Here is a 15,000-nt window from a genome sequence, read left to right as displayed (position 1 = left end):
GGGAGAGAGAGAGAGAGAAAGAGAGAGCGAGAAAGGAAGTAAAAGCAAAAATAAAGGGCCAATGACACTAATGAAAGAACGAAAGAGGGGTCTCATTTGAAGCCTCCCCTTTCTTTTGGTAGGGGGTGGGGAAAGTGGTTGAGTTTGCATCACCCCCACCCCACCACGACCACCATCACCATCGCCTTCATAAACGACTACATAAGCCTATGTAAACACACACATGCTTGCTTCTTGCTTCATGCTCTTCCTTGATGGGCCTGGGTGGGTCTTGGTGGGGGGGTCATTCCATGTTAGGGGTCTCTGAGGTTTCATCATTCATAGAGCCAACCAGGTCCACCATTGCTGGTTGCTCCTGTGTCGTCCTCTTAATCATGTACAGCCATCTGGTGCGGGGCCCGTCATGGTGTCCCTTCCAGCTGCTGTGTCAAATGAGAATAAGGCCCTGATAGGATGACCAGGCTTTTCATGAGACCCTTAACATATAAGGCACGAAGGGCCACGATCGTGGCCCAGATAGATAAAAACCGTTAGATTCACTTCAACATTTAAATCTAATTTGCTAAAATATTTTCGTCACTTTCAGACCGCGACCTCTCCACTGACGAATCTGAGAAGATTCATTAAGTTTGTTGATCAGTTATCATTAGTCGTGTCCATGCAGCATAATACAAGAATCAAATTATTTCTATAAATGTTTCTCCAACGCAGCACTGCGAGTGGGTTTTGCCTATCATCCTACTGAAGCATAACTTAGTAAATTAAGCAATTACAGTGAATTGCAACAGTATATAACAAAAGGGTTAAAATGATCTAAATTAATTCATCCCTTGGAATTTCATGATATGTGCCAAATATCAGCTTAATTATAATGAAGCTAATTTATTAAATTCTTCATTATGTTGAAAATTAATTGAAACAAAGGAAGTGTATTTTGATAGAAATCTGGTAACAAAAGGGTTAAAGTGATCTAAATTAAAACTTTATATCCACATTTCATGTTGATTTATGTTCCAAACAGTACTTGAAACACAGGCAGTGTATTACCCCATGGTAACAAAAGGGTTAAAGTGATCTAAATTAAAACTTTATATCCACATTTCATGTTGACTTATGTTCCAAACAGTACTTGAAACACAAGCAGTGTATTACCCCATGGTAACAAAAGGGTTAAAGTGATCTAAATTAAAACTTTATATCCACATTTCATGTTGATTTATGTTCCAAACAGTACTTGAAACACAAGCAGTGTATTACCCCATGGTAACAAAAGGGTTAAAGTGATCTAAATTAAAACTTTATATCCACATTTCATGTTGATTTATGTTCCAAACAGTACTTGAAACACAAGCAGTGTATTACCCCATGGTAACAAAAGGGTTAAAGCGATTGCAATTAAAACCTTGAATCTTTTGTTACTGAATATATGTTGAAGTTAATTGCCTTTATTTTGTTTAATTATAGAAATAATGAAGAATTTAGGAAAGTACATTTACCAGTAAGGTCAAGAAAACAATAATTAATCGCCAAACTGTGGCTGGGAGGCCATTGATGGCTAATGCTAATGGACAAGTAGAAAGAGAGAGATTATGGATATATATACAAACATACTTAGGTGCTCACATGTATAAACAACGGCAGAGGAGACAAAGAGAGAGATTACACAAACATAACTAGGTGCTAACACTTGTAAACAGAGAGAGAGAGAGAGAGAGAGAGTGTGTATGGGAGAGATGAGAGAAAGGGTAAGAGAGGGAGAGAGTTTGTACATACATACAAACATAGCTAGGTGCTCACACATATAAACAGAGAGAGAGAGAGAGAGAGAAAGAGAGAGGGTTTCAATCTCCATGCTCACATTGTAGTACTTTGGCATTCTGCACCTTTGGTAAGAATATTTGTAATTAGACTTGTACTTATGTCTCTGACTCTTCCTGTGTTACCAATTCTTGGTTCTACTCTGCCACAAGAGATTCCTGTGGAAATTGAAGTTTCTCGTTTCATATATCTTGTTATTTATCTTTTAATCATTTCACTTATTGGACAGCAGCCATGCTGGAGCACCACCAAAATAAAAATGTGTTCTAGTTGAACAAATCAACCCCTGGACATATTTTCAGGTGTAGTAATTATTATATCGGTATCTTTTGCTGAACTGCTAATTAATAGGGACATAAACACACCAACGCCGGTTGTCAAGTGGTGGTAGGGGATAAACACATACACAGAGGTGTGGGCAAAAGTAGGTATACAGTTGCTTAAAAGGAGTGGAATATTCTCTTCATTTTTCTGTTTCTTTTTAGGATAAGAATTTTTTGGGGTTTTTTTTACAGGAAGAATTAGAGGTTTGCTCCCTTGCTTGCAATATATATTGGGTGCAGATTGCACTGAATAACCATTGGGCTCCTTTGAGTCTCTGCCTCCCCAGACAAGACTTTGGTCGGCCTGAAGCTATAGTCGAAAACCCTAGTTCAAGGTGCCACGCAGAGGGACTGAACTTAGAGCCATGTAGTCGGGAAGCAGACGTCTAACCACACAGCCATTGCCTATGCCTGGGTGAATACGATTTCATATCTACTCGAGAATGATTATTGTTGTTTCCTTTCATCGACTGGCAAACATTTTCTCTGTCAGAAGCAATGTTGTTCTTAACAGAGAAGTTGCTGAACAAGTGAATTTTTCAATAGATGAAGGCAAAACGTCTCATTCAGCGTCCTTGAGGTCGGTTGTTTGATGTTAAGAATTCTTGCTTAAAGAGTTTGGACTGAAGAACTGAAGAAAATTTTGTACATGTATATGTATGTGCGTGAGTATATATATATATATACATATATATATATATATATATATATATATATACATATATGTATATATATATATATATATATATATATATATATATATATATATATATATATATATAAACAAATATAAATTTATAAATATATATATAAACAAATATAAATTTATAAATATATATACATACATATATATATATATACATATATATATATATATATATATATATATATATATATATATATATATATATATATACATATATATATATATATATATATATATATATATATAAACAAATATAAATTTATAAATATATATACATATATATATATATATATACATATACATATATATATATATATATATATATATATATATATATATATATATATATAAGTATATATATATTTACACACATGCACATATATATATATACATACATACAGGTATATATTAACACACACACACGTAAATATATATAAAGTATGTTGTTTTTAAGTATACTTCACAATATATGGGCTGTATCAGAGAAGTCCTCATAGCAAACTATATCAAAGGATGAGAGAAATTGTAGAAAGAACCCATCTAGGCAAGCTTTAGCTGCTTCCATTTTTGCCAGTATATTATCATTTACATATGAGCTTTGAAAATTTAATAAAAAAATTTAATAAAAAAAAATTTTATTACTACGTAGGATTTCATCATGGCGGAAACCATTCTGGTGAGGGGGACATTATGTTTTTGTATATGGAATACTTAAAATGCCATCTATATATTTAATGTATTCCTGAAATGGCTGTATATGATATCCTTAACCTGAATTTATATACTCTCTTTTACTCTTTTACTTGTTTCAGTCATTTGACTGCGGCCATGATGGAGCACCACCTTTTAGTCAAGCAAATCGACCCCCAGCACTTATTCTTTGGAAGCCTAGTACTTATTCTAATGGTCTCTTTTTGCTGAACCGCTAAGTTAGGGGGGACGTAAACACACCAGCATCAGTTGTCAAGCGATGGTGGGGGGGACAAACACAGACACACAAACATATACACACACATACATACATACATACATACACATATATACATATATACGACGGGCTTCTTTCAGCTTCCCTCTACCAAATCCACTCACAAGGCTTTGGTCGGCCCGAGGCTATAGTAGAAGACACTTGCCCATTCTGTCAGGCGCTTTTGCTGAACTGCTAAGTTATGGAGACATAAACACACCAACACCAGTTATCAAGCAGTGGTGGAGGATGAACAGACACACAACTCACACACACACACATTATACATATATATATATATATATATATATATATATATATATATATATATATATATATATATATATATATATATATATATATATATATATATACATACACACAAAGGTAACAAAGGAAAAACTACTTAGCTCAAATAAGAAAAAAAAATTAACACATTCCACTCTTCACCACTTCTCCTTCTTCTTCTCCTCTAAACCCCTCCCCTCTAAAATTTAGTAGAAGCATTATGGATGGACTAAATAATGGAAAAACAGGCAGAATTATTATAAGATATGTGTGTGTGTGTGTGTGTGTAAATATATATATACATATAGGAGCGTGGCCGTTACCAGTACCGCCTGACTGGCCTTCGTGTGGGTGGCACGTAAAAAGGCACCCACTACACTCTCTGAGTGGTTGGCGTTAGGAAGTGCATCCAGCTGTAGAAACTCTGCCAGATCAGATTGGAGCCTGGTGTTGCCATCCGGTTTCACCAGTCCTCAGTCAAATCGTCCAACCCATGCTAGCATGGAAAGCGGACGTTAAACGATGATGATGTGTGTGCAAATATATGTATGCATATATGTGTGTGTATGTAAATATATATATATATATATATATATATATATATATGCGCATATGTGTGTGTGTACGCATATATATATATACATATGTATATATATATATGTGTATAATTGTGGGCATTCTGCTGTGTTTCTGTAAGTACGAATGGCTGGACGGCCTTCTTCTCATTTCTCTTTTAGTTTTGGTTCTTCCTCAAGGAAATAAAAGTATCACCTTGACATTTATCCTCCTTCATCCACCACCATCATGATGATGATGATGATCATCATCATCATCATCAACAACAACAACAACACTTTCTAATGTCAAGTGTTTCTATAAGAAACCATCGGAATATATGGTCCAATTTATTGTGGAATTCATATAAGTAAATCAATGTAGGCGCAGGTGTGGCTGTGTGATAAGAAGCTTGTTTCTCAACCACATGGTTCCAAGTTCATTGTCTTCTACTATAGCCCTGGGCTGACCAAAGATTTGTGAGTGGATTTGGTAGACAGAAACTGCAAGAAACCTGTAGTGTATATATATATGTCATCATCATCATCATCATATATATATATATATAATTATATATAAAGGGCATTAACTAAATTTTGAAAAACTGCATTCCCTCGCTTTCGGTAAATATGTTGCTTATTTTTGGTAGTTTTTTTTACTTATTTAGTCCCTCGATAGCGTGAATATATCTATGAAGAAACGATGAATTTTTTCATTACGAAATTTTTCGTTATTTTTTCATTATGAGGTTTTTTCACGCTGACTACTTGATAAATTCTTATAAAGAATTTATCCTATATTATATTATATATATATATATATATATATATATATATATATATATATATATATATAAAGTTAATAAAAACAGCTATTTGCAATGTTACACCATAAAGGAAAAAGATATACTGGGTTTGATTTGTTCAACTGAAAACCTTCAAGGTGGTGCCCCAGCATGGCCACAGTCTAATGACCGAAACAAGTAAAAGATAAAAGATAAAAGACATCCAGCAAGCTACATTATTAGCACAAGAACCATCATCATCATCGTTTAACGTCCACTTTCTATGTTGGCATGGGTTGGACGGTTTGACTGAGGACTGGTGAGCCAGAGGCTACACAAGGCTCAATCTGATCTGGCAAGGTTTCTACAGCTGGATGCCCTTCCTAACGCCAACCACTCCGAGAGTGTAGTGGGTGCTTTTACGTGCCACCGGCACGAGGGCCAGTCAGGCGGTTCTCGCAACAACCATGCTCAAAAGGTGTTTTTACATGCTACCAACACAGGAGCAAGTCTGGCGGCACTGGCAACGACCATGCTCAAAAGGTGTTTTTACGTGCCACCGGCACGAGGGCCAGTCTGGCGGCACTGGCAACGACCATGCTCAAAAGGTGTTTTTCCCATGTCACCGGCATGGGAGCCAATCTGTGGCCCTGGCAATGATCATGCTCCAATGTGCTTTTAACATTCCACTGGCACGAGGGCCAATCAGGCAGAACTGTCGTGGGCCACGTCAGTAATTTTGATTTGTTTACACTCGCCTCAATAGGTCTTCACAAGCAAAGTTCATTGCTTTGTTTGAACTGGGAACGGATACATAAGTTGCGTAGGAGTTGAGGAATCTGTTGTTTGAATTAATAAGATATGGTTCTTGTGCTGCTATTAGCACAAGAAATTGTATCTTATTAATTCAAACAACAGATTCCTCAACTCCTACGCAACTTATGTATCCATTCCCAGTTCTACGGGCACCCAACCTTTAATCTACATTCTTCAATGTCACACCTCTCACTGTCCTCCCATGTGTGTTTCATAACAACAGGTGAAAAAAATGTCAAACGTGACATTATCAACGCGTGATTGAGTGATAAGCTTTGAAAGTCAAGCAGAATGGGATCTCTTTGTCCCCACTCCCGCGATCCATTTGCCAACCCCCGCACACACAAACTGGTGCCAGACAAAACTATTTGTCTTTATTCGTCATTCAAATACATGCAAACACTAACACACGCATTCATTTTATGTGTGTGTGTTGCTGTGTGGTAAAAAGTTTGCTTCCCAACCACAAGGCTGAGGGTTCAGTCCTACTGTGTAGCACCCTCGGCAAGTGTTTTCTACTATAGCCTCAAGCCAACCGAAGTGAGACAATCATCCATCATGTTATTATTTATTTGATTTTATATATATATATATATATATATATTATAGGCACAGCATGGTTGTGTGGTAAGAAGCTTGCTTCCTAATCACATGGTTCTGGGTTCAGTCTCACAGTGTGGACCCTTGGGTAAGTGTCTTCTACTATAGCCTCAAGCTGACGAAAGCTTTGTGAGTGGATTTGATAGACGGAAACTCAAAAGAAGCTCATTGCATATATATGTGTATCTATGTATGTCTTTGTTTGCCCCCACCCACCCACATCGCTTGACAACCGATGTTGGTGTGTTTACATCCCCGTAACCTAGCAGTTCAGCAAAAGAAACTGATAGAATAAGTACCAGGCATACAAAGAATAAGTCCTGGGATCGATTTCTACGACTAAAAAACGTGGTGCTTCAGGTGGTGCTTCAGCATGGCCACGGTCAAATGACTGAAACAAGTAAAAGAATATATATATAATATATATATATATATATATATATATATATATCATCATCATCATCGTTTAATGTCCGCTTTCCATGCTAGCATGGGTTGGACGATTTGACTGAGGACTGGTGAAACCGGATGGCAACACCAGGCTCCAATCTAAATTTGGCAGAGTTTCTACAGCTGGATGCCCTTCCTAACGCCAACCACTCTGAGAGTGTAGTGGGTGCTTTTACGTGTCACCCGCACAAAGGCCAGTCAGGCGATACTGGCAACGGCCACGCTCGAAATGGTGTCTTTTATGTGCCACCCGCACAAGAGCCAGTCCAGGGGCACTGGCAACGATCTCGCTCGAAAATCCTACGAAGGCCAGTCAGGCGGTACTGGCAACGGCCACGCTCAAAATGGTGCATCTCATGTGCCACCCGCACAAAAGCCAGTCCAGGGGCACTGGCAACGATCTCGCTCGAAAATCCTACGGGAGCCAGTCAGGCGGTACTGGCAACGGCCACGCTCAAAATGGTGCATCTCATGTGCCCCCCCGCACAAGAGCCAGTCCAGGGGCACTGGCAACGATCTTACTTGGCTTGCCGGGTCTTCTCACGCACAGCACATTTCCAAAGGTCTCGGTCAGTAGTCATCGCCTTGGTGAGGCCCAATGTACGAAGGTTTTGCCTCACCACCTCAGCCCAGGTCTTCCTGGGCCTACCTCTTCCATGGGTTCCCTCAACTGTTAGGGTGTGGCACTTTTTCACGCATGGCACTTTTACATGCCACCGGCACAAAGGCCAGTCAGGCGGTACTGGCAACGGCCACGCTCAAAATGGTGCATCTCATGTGCCCCCCGCACAAGAGCCAGTCCAGGGGCACTGGCAACGATCTTACTTGGCTTGCCGGGTCTTCTCACGCACAGCACATTTCCAAAGGTCTCGGTCAGTAGTCATCGCCTCGGTGAGGCCCAATGTACGAAGGTCTTGCCTCACCACCTCAGCCCAGGTCTTCCTGGGCCTACCTCTTCCACGGGTTCCCTCAACTGTTAGGGTGTGGCACTTTTTCACGCATGGCACTTTTACATGCCACCGGCACAAAGGCCAGTCAGGCGGTACTGGCAACGGCCACGCTCAAAATGGTGCATCTCATGTGCCGCCCGCACAAGAGCCAGTCCAGGGGCACTGGCAACGATCTCACTTGGCTTGCCGGGTCTTCTCACGCACAGCACATTTCCAAAGGTCTATATATATATATATATATATATTTGATCATATTTTTCTCTTTCGTATACATCATTAATTAATTTCTGTGTCTTGTAGCTATATGTATGATACAAGCTTTGCTTAATGTTTGACAATTGTATTTACAATGATAAACAGGTGTAGACATAACAGACATATTGTGATAATGTCTGGCTTCTACTTTTAGTCTATTCAATTGTAGTAAGCATAATGATGTCTAGCAAGCAGCCGATGAGGGGTGGGGGAGTCTTTCATCCTTTTCTTTCTTCGATCATTAGACTGTGCCCATGCTGGGGCATTGCCTTGAAGAATGCACCTACCGCGTTACTTTCCTTTTGTGTTAAGCTGGTGTGTATTCTATCGGTGTCTTTTGCCAACGCACTAGATTACAGGGATGTAAACACACCAACACCGGTTGTCAAATGGTGGTGGGAGACAATCACAGTTGCAAAGACACACGACAGTCTTCTTTCAGTTTCCATCTACCAAATCCACTCACAAGGCTTTGGTCGACCTGAGGCTATAGTAGAAGACACTTGTCGAAGGTGCCACACAGTGGGAGTGAACCCTGAACCATGTGGTTGGAAAGCAAGCCTCTTACCACACAGCCACACCTGTGCCAATATATATATATATATATATTGTATATATACACACACATAGACACATGCAGATATATATTCACATTTGTGAATATGTACACACACACACACACTTATATACTTATGAAGTTTATCTGATACATTCCTGCATCCCTGTGCAAGCCATAACTAATCTATCCTTCTCCCATTTTTATCTCCTCCCAATATAGTTCAGCGTCTCCTTGCCGCCCCTCCCTTGTCCCATTCCTGGTGTTTCATAACAACAACAGGTGAAACAAATGTCAAAAATATGACATTCTGAATACACAATTTCACTGTTGAGTGCTAAAGGTCATCCAAACTGAGACTGCCCTTCCGAAACCTGACAAGGACTGATATCACTTGCCCTTGTGTTTGTATGTACAAGCATTATGTAAGGCAGTGGAAGCACATGGCTTAATGGTTAGGGTATTTGGCTTGTGACCGTGAGGTTGTGAATTCAATTTCCGGTGAAATGTTTTGCGTCCTTCAGCAAGATGCTTTATTTCATGTTGCTCCAGTCCACTCAGCTGACAAAGTGAGTTGTACCAGTAATTCCAAGGGCCGGGTTTGTCACATTCTATGTCATGCTGAATCTCCTCTCGAGAACTATGTCAAGGGTGCACATGTCTGTGGAGTACTCAGCTACTTTCATGTTAATTTCATGAGCAGGCTGTTGCATTGATTGGATCAACTGGAACCCTCATCGTCATAACCGACGGAGTGCCAGTTGTCACAGTTATGTGGCTCAGTTCTTACGGTATTTGGCTTACATTTGTAAGAATACGACTTCAATTCCCAGCTGTGCCTTGTATCCTTAAACAAGACACTTTATTTCATGCTGCTCCGGTCCATGCAGCTTACAAAAATGAGTAGTACCAGTAATTCAAAGAATAAGTCCTAGGCAGTCAAATGACTAGAACAAGGATATATATGTATATATATATATATATACATATATATATATATATATATATATATATATTTATATATATGTGTGTGTGTATATTTATATATTGGATAATAAAACGAGTGGTTTACCCCTGGTAGATTACTGGTAAAGCACAGTCACTTTCACAGTGATCGTTATGTATATGGAGGATGGAATATACGAGAATTTATTAATCCCGACAATTGTTTCAATGCATCTAGCATCAATCCCTCATGGGTGGGACACAACTGATTCAGGAGCGTCTGGTGGTACAGATGTATCTCGTTGGGTAATAAATAGATACAGCTCATTAAAATAACAGTTCCGCAACATAAATTCTTGCTTTGTAGAGAGAAAAACAGCGAGACGGAAGAAATATCTTAATTTATATAGAAGACCAAAAATAAAATCACAGATAGGAAAAAAAGATTAATAAATTCTTATATATTCCATCTCCCATATATATATATCTAGAATATGTAATTAGTATTCATCAACTGACTACTTAGATTGGTTTGCCACTAAAATTCCTGTTTGAACTGTGACTGAAAAATGTGGTGTGAGGCAGCCTATCAGAAGTGGCTAGAGGTGGGTTTTTCTTTGAGTAGGTAAGTGAAGATTAAAGAAGAAATAAAAGAACAAATCGTTTGGCATCACATGAAATTGGCATTTAATTTAGATAAATTATATAGATATACGGAGTCACTCAGTGTCTCTGTACATCTATATTCTTTATCTAAATTAAGTGTCTTTTTCAAGTGATGTCAAACAGATTACCTTTTCATCTCTACATTAATGTACCTGCTCGAGGAGAAACCACTTATATATATATATTTATATATACATATATATATCATCATCATCATCATCATCATCAATCATCATCGTTCAACATCCGCTTTCCATGCTAGCATGGGTTGGACGATTTGACTAAGGACTAGTGAGACCGGATGGCAACACCAGGCTCCAATCTAATTTGGCAGAGTTTCTACAGCTGGATGCCCTTCCTAACGCCAACCACTCAGAGAGTGATAGATATTTATTTATATATATTCATATATATATATATATATATATATACATATATATATATGTGTATATATATATATATATATCATCATCATCATCATCATCGTTTAACGTCCGCTTTCCATGCTAGCATGGGTTGGACGATTTGACTAAGGACTGGTGAAACCGGATGGCAACACCAGGCTCCAGTCTGATTTGGCAGAGTTTCTACAGCTGGATGCCCTTCCTAACGCCAACCACTCCGATAATGTAGTGGGTGCTTTTACGTGTCACCCGCACGAAAACGGCCACGCTCGAAATGGTATCTTTTATGTGCCACCCGCACAAGCCAGTCCAGGGGCACTGGCAACGATCTCGCTCGAAAATCCTACGGGAGCCAGTCAGGCGGTACTGGCAACGGCCACGCTCAAAATGGTGCATCTCATGTGCCACCCGCACAAGAACCAGTCCAGGGGCACTGGCAACGATCTTACTTGGCTTGCCGGGTCTTCTCACGCACAGCACATTTCCAAAGGTCTATATATATATATATATATATATATATATATATATATATACATATATATATATATATGTGTATATATATATATAGATATATATACATACGTACACACAGACCTATATATATATATTCTTTTATTCTTTCTTTTTCTTTTACTTGCTTCTGTCATTTGACTATGGCCATGCTAGAGCACTGCCTTCAGTCGAACAATCTGACCCTAGGCCTTATTCTTTGCATGCCTAGTACTTATTCTATCGGTCTCTTTTGCTGAACTGCTAGGTTACAGGGATGTAAACACACTAGCATCGGTTGTCAAGCGATAGATACATAAGGGCTTATATTTATGAGTTTGTATTAATGAGTTAATCCCGCTAATTAACATTCTGAACATTAATTAAATAACCCTGTAATAATTACGTATTCATTTGAAATTGTTGTTGCCGATGGTGGTATGTTGTGGTTGTTGTCACTATCGTTGTTGTGGTTGATGTTATGGTAAAATGTTGTACCCATGTCCTTGCTTGTAATAATGTTGTTGTTAGTAGTTTCGTTGTAATTTATAGAAGAGATACGATTTCTTAGTGTTTGTGTTGTTAAGCTCCGGGCCAGTCCATCATCAGACAGATTGAAAATCAACAGCAACCCATGCAGGAACATCCCATGTGTAGTATTCATGGGTTCTTACAGTTCAGTTAGCTTAAGTAATATGCCAGAACATTTTTAGTATTAAAAGATTCTCGTAAACATTGCCTTATGATGGAATTGCCCTGTAATATAGACAGGGTGTCCACAAAGTCTGGGTACATTGGGGGATTAACACATGCTTTAAGAAATTATTATTTCTTATATTTAATTGTTTATGTTATGGTTTTATTTACTCCATGTGCCCAGACCTTGTGGACACCCTATATATATATATATATATATACAAAGTGCCCACAAAGTCTGGGTACGTGGGGACTAATACATGCTTTAATAAATTATTATTTCTTATATTTAATTGTTTATGTTATGGTTTTATTTACTCCATGTACCCAGACTTTGTGGACACCCTATATATATATATATACAGATTGTCCACAAAGTCTGGGTACATTGGGGGATTAACACATGCTTTAAGAAATTATTATTTCTTATATTTAATTGTTTATGTTATGATTTTATTTCCTCCGTGTACCCAGACTTTCTGGACACCCTATATATATATACAGATTGTCCACAAAGTCTGGGTACATTGGGGGATTAACACATACTTTAAGAAATTATAATTTCTTATATTTAATTGTTTATGTTATGGTTTTATTTCCTCCATGACCCAAACTTTCTGGACACCCTATATATATATACAGATTGTCCACAATCTCTGGGTACATTGGGGGATTAACACATACTTTAAGAAATTATTATTTCTCATATTTAATTGTTTATGTTATGATTTTATTTACTCCATGTACCCAGACTTTCTGGACACCCTATATATATATACAGATTGTCCACAAAGTCTGGGTACATTGGGGGATTAACACATGCTTTAAGAAATTATTATTTCTTATATTTAATTGTTTATGTTATGATTTTATTTACTCCATGTACCCAGACTTTCTGGACACCCTATATATATATATACAGATTGTCCACAAAGTCTGGGTACACGGGGGGATTAACACATACTTTAAGAAATTATTATTTCTTATATTTAATTGTTTATGTTATGATTTTATTTACTCCATGTGCCCAGACCTTGTGGACACCCTGTATATTGATATAGTGGTTTCAAGCTTTGCCGAGGTGGGAGGTAAGTCTATTACATGGACCCCAGTGCTCAACCGGTGCTTATTTTATTGACCCTGAAAGGATGAAAAGTAAAAGTGACCTTTGTAGAATTTGAACTCAGAATGAAATGATGGGCAAAATGCTTAGCAGCATTTCGCCCAGTGTGCTAACAATTCAGCCAGCTCACCATCTCAATGATAATAAAAATAATAATTCTTTCTACTAAAGGCACAAGGCCTGAAATTTGGGGGAGGGGAATAGTCGATCACATTGACCCCAATGCTCCACTGCTACTTGTTTTATTGACCCCGAAAGGATGAAACGCAAAGCTGACCTCAGCAGAATTTGAACTCAGAACATAAAGACGAACGAAATGCCGCTAAGCATTTTGCCTATCACGTTAATGTTTCGGCCATTTCACTGCCTTACTACTATTACTACTACTACTACTACTATTAATAATAATAGTGGTTTCAAATTTTGCCACTAGGGCAACAATTATAGGAGAGGGGATGAGTCAATTACATCGATCCCAGTCTTCAAGTGGTACTTATTTCATTGACCCTGAAAGAATGAATGGCAAAGTTGACCTTGGTGGAATTTGAACTCAGAACATAGAAGCAGATGCAATACTGCTAAGCACATCACCCCACGGGCTAATGGTTTTGCCAACTTGCTACCTTCATCATCATCATCATCATCATCATCGTTTAACGTCCGCTTTCCATGCTAGCATGGGTTGGACGATTTGACTGAGGACTGGTGAAACCAGATGGCAACACCAGGCTCCAATCTGATCTGGCAGAGTTTCTACAGCTGGATGCCCTTCTTAATGCCAATATATATATATATATATATATCATCATCATCATCATTTAATGTCCGCCTTCCATGCTAGCATGGGTTGGATGATTTGACTGAGGACTGGTGAAACCAGATGGCTACACCAGGCTCCAATCTGATTTGGCAGAGTTTCTACAGCTGGATGCCCTTCCTAACACCAACCACTCAGAGAGTAATAACAACAACACTGGTTTAAAGTAATTATTTGTCAGGATTTTGTAGACTAAACTTAACTTTAAAATGTAACTGATATAACAAATTCTAATGGCCAGAGTAAATTCTGCTTTTGTTGACAAGCAGGATGATCTTCCAAAAAATAACACTGCCAAACTGTAGTTTTACTCTAGATCTTCCTGAAAATACATCTTTGCAAGATGGATGGTTAATTTTTTTCTAGGATGGAATTGGATACATACCTTCTTGTCCTTGCAATTAAATTCTCATCTGCTGGACTGGATCCAAGATGGCTGCCCTGGTCACATGACAATTGTCCTGAAGAATTTTTTCTGTTTACTTTTTTGAATCCTATTGACTTATGGGAACATAAAAATTCATAAATTATGGAAGCACAATTTCATCATAATTTTTCAGTTTTTGTCTTTTTTGCACAGAATTGCCCTACCGAAGAGCATATAAAGCAGTCTCAAAAAAAAACAAAAACTTTTAGGTATTAAATAAAATGAAAAACCCTTTTTGGATAAAAAAAAAAAAAAGGGTCAAATGGTGCCTTTGAATTTTTCTATCCAAAAAGGGGTTTTCTACCAAATACATATTGCTTGTGTGTGTTATTAGATACCCACTTTCTCTCTCTGTTTTTTAATTG

At 38.1% G+C, this 15,000-nt stretch overlaps 1 protein-coding gene across 7 annotated transcripts in view; it reads left to right on the top strand.

Moving 5' to 3' along the window:
• The window catches only part of LOC106873123 (H(+)/Cl(-) exchange transporter 7), a 180,884-nt gene that overhangs the window by 75,959 nt on the left and 89,925 nt on the right, over positions 1–15,000 (top strand). The gene's annotated exons all lie outside the window — the stretch shown is intronic.

This window comes from Octopus bimaculoides, chromosome 30, assembly GCF_046866305.1.
Source record: "Octopus bimaculoides isolate indiv1 chromosome 30, ASM4686630v1, whole genome shotgun sequence".
Taxonomy (NCBI): domain Eukaryota; kingdom Metazoa; phylum Mollusca; class Cephalopoda; order Octopoda; family Octopodidae; genus Octopus; species Octopus bimaculoides.
This window is presented reverse-complemented; position numbering and strand designations above follow the sequence as displayed.